We start from the raw sequence: 3294 nt of genomic DNA on the forward strand, positions 1-3294 counted from the left end.
GGTCTATCTTATCTGATATTATTATAGCTAGCCCAGCTCTCTTTTAGTTACTCTTTGCATAGTATATATATTTCCACCTATTCACTTTCAGCCTACTCTTGTCTTTTAATAAGCATGTAGTTGGGTCACATTCTGCCAATTTTTGCCTTTTTACTGGAGAATGTAATCCATTTACACTTAAAGTCACTACAGATAATGCAGAACTTTCTTCTGACATTTTGTCACGTGGTCTTTGTACGTTGTATATAATTTTGTCTCTGAATTTGTCTATTTTTTTTAAAGATTTACTAATTTATTTATTTATTTCTCTCCCCTCCTCCCCCCCGGTTGTCTGTTCTGTGTCTATTTGCTGCATCTTCTTTGTCCACTTCTGTTGTTGTCAGCGGCGTGGGAATCTGTGTTTCTTTTTGTTGCATCATCTTGTTGTGTCAGCTCTCCTTGTGTGTGGCACCATTCTTGGGCAGGCTGCACTCTCTTTCATGCTGGACGGCTCTCCTTATGGGGCGCAATCCTTGCACATGGAGCTCCCCTACATGGGGACACCCCTGCGTGGCACCGCACTCCTTGCGTGCATCAGCACTGTGCGTGGGCCAGCTGCACACAGGTCAAGGAGGTCCGGGGTTTGAACCGCGGACCTCCCATGTAGTAAACGGATGCCCTAACCACTGGACCAAGTCTGCCGCCCTCTGAATTTGTCTATTAATGCCTGGTTTCATATATATTTTATTTTATTTTTGTATCTCTGAGTCCCTTCTCATTTCTTTCTGAGTATATTCTCCATATATTTTCTTTGTGGTAACCATAGGCTAAAATTTAACATCCCATATTTATAACAATCACGTTTGATTTGATACCAACTTACTTCAATAGTTAAGTTATACACTGTTCCTATTCCACCCTGTCCTCCCTACCTTTTTGTTGTACTTGTTACTAATTATATCTTTATTCATTGTATGTCCAAAACCATAGATTTCACATCATTTTAATGCATTTGTATTGTAGAACCTGTAACAAGTAAAAAGTGGAGTTACCGACCAAACAATACACTACAGTAATACTGGCATTTGTTATCACTGATATGGTTACATTTCCCAGAAGACTTTATTTCTCTATGCTGCACTGATACATTGTCTAATGTCCTTTTCATTCAGTTTGAAGAACTCCCTTAAGCATTGTTAGTAGGTCAGGTCTGGTGGTGATAAGTTCCCTCAGCTTTTGCTCATCTGAGAATGTCTTAATCTCTCCCTCATTTTTGAAAGAAAATCTTGCCAGATATATAATTCTTGACTAGAAATTGTTTACTTTCAGCATTTTATTTTGCCCCACTGCCTTCTAGTCTCCATGATTTCTGAAGAGAAATTTGCACTTAATCTTAGAGGAATGCCTTTTACCTAACTCACTGCTTTTCTCTTATAGCTTTCAGAACTCTCTCCTTTTCCTTGGCTTTCGATAGTTTGACTACAGTATGGCTGAGTATGGTTTTCTTTGAATTTATTCTGTTTGGAATTTGTTGGGCTTCTTGAATGAGTATATTTGTGTCTTTCACTAAATTTTGGAAGTTGTATGCCATTACTTCTTTGAATACTCCTTCTACCCCTTTCTCTCTTCTTCTGGGACTCCCATAATGCATATATTGGTATCCTTGATGGTGTCCCACAGGTGTCTTAGGCTCTGTTCACATTTTTAAATTCTTTTTTCTTTCTGATCCTCAGCATAAGTCATATCAACTGTTTTGTTTTGGAGTTCACTCTTTCTTCTGCCAGCTCCAATCTACTATTAAAACTCTATAGGGAATTTTTCATTTCAGTTATTGTGGTCTTCAACTGCAGAAGTTCTGTTTAGTTCCTTTTTAAAACGTGTCTCTTTATTGGAATTCTCATATTGCTCATTGTTTTCCCGATATCTTTAAGTTCTTTCTCTATGTTTTCCTTTATCTCCTTGAGCATACTGAGGATCATTTTTATGATATCCTTGTCCATTATGTCCAAAGTCTGTTTATTCTTTTTTTTTCTTGTTTCTGGATTATTATTTTATTCCTCTGAATGGGCTATGATTTCTTATTTCTTGTTTGTCTTGTAATCTTCTGTTGAATATCATACATTTTAATATGCTTAAGTGTTAACTCTGAGATTTAGTCCCTAAACTGTCTATTCCTTAAATTTGTAACTAGTTTGTGATATGACAGAGATTTCCATAAGTGTCAGGGACTAACTAAAGCAAACAAATGAATGAAAAAAAAATCATCTTAAACAGTCTTTGCAAATTGGCTCTGTATTGACTGGTGCTCTCCTTTAGAGATTAGCCTCTTATCAAGAAGATGAGCCTGAGGTGATTGTGAAGTTTAGTGTCAAATCTATCCTTTTTGAGCTTGAGTCTTATCCTGGGCTTGGAATTTCCCTGTTTTCAGGAATTCAAATGACCCCTCTACACCCTGTGAAATAGATTTTCTCCCCATCCTGGGTGCTCTCTTGTATGAATTAAAGCAGGTAATCTTTTGCCCCAGGCTACTTTGACTTAATTGCTTCTTTCACAGGTTTCCACAAGATGCTTTTGCCTCTAGGGCAATTTCTGGGAGAGCAAGCCAGAGACATTTTCCTAGTTTGGCCTTTCAGACTGGTGCCTGATTTATTTGCACTGACTTCAACCATTCCAGTATGCACATAGGGGTTACTCTGCTCCCTCTGGAACAGAGCCAGGGACCAACAGATGGGAGAGTCAGCTGACTCTACAACACACTCAGAAGGGGCCAGCAAAGTCACCAAGAGCCTCCATTTTTCAGGCTGTGTTTTCTTGATTCGACACATTCCAGTTATTGGTACCCTTTAACTTTCTTCCAGAGTTTTGAGGAAGATGGCTTTGCCAGTTTTTCCTAGTTGTTCAAAGATTCTGTGAGGGAATGGCACTTGGAGTGTCTTAGGCTGCCACCTTGGTACTGCTTATTCATGTTTACTGTTTTAAACTGTTATATTTTGGGGTAATTTGTTTCATAGTGATAGATAATTACTAAGATGGTGAGGTAAAAGCAACAGTTGTGCATAAATCAACCATGAGATGATGGGGAAGTGGTAAAAGGAGGGGAAATTTTGGAGAATTATTGAGAAAGCAAATTGCCACATCTTGGTGACTGGTGCAACCTGGTGCTTAAGGGAGAAAAAAGAATCAAATTTGCTTGGGACTCTAGTATGGGTATGTGCCATATGTGCAATAAAGGAAACAAAATGAAGTGGTGACATTCATGAATACACTCAGGCTCCTGAGTAGGAGGTAACAGAGACTTCTTAGGAGATGCCATTA

The sequence above is a fragment of the Dasypus novemcinctus genome, chromosome 3 (assembly GCF_030445035.2).
Source record: "Dasypus novemcinctus isolate mDasNov1 chromosome 3, mDasNov1.1.hap2, whole genome shotgun sequence".
Classification (NCBI taxonomy): domain Eukaryota; kingdom Metazoa; phylum Chordata; class Mammalia; order Cingulata; family Dasypodidae; genus Dasypus; species Dasypus novemcinctus.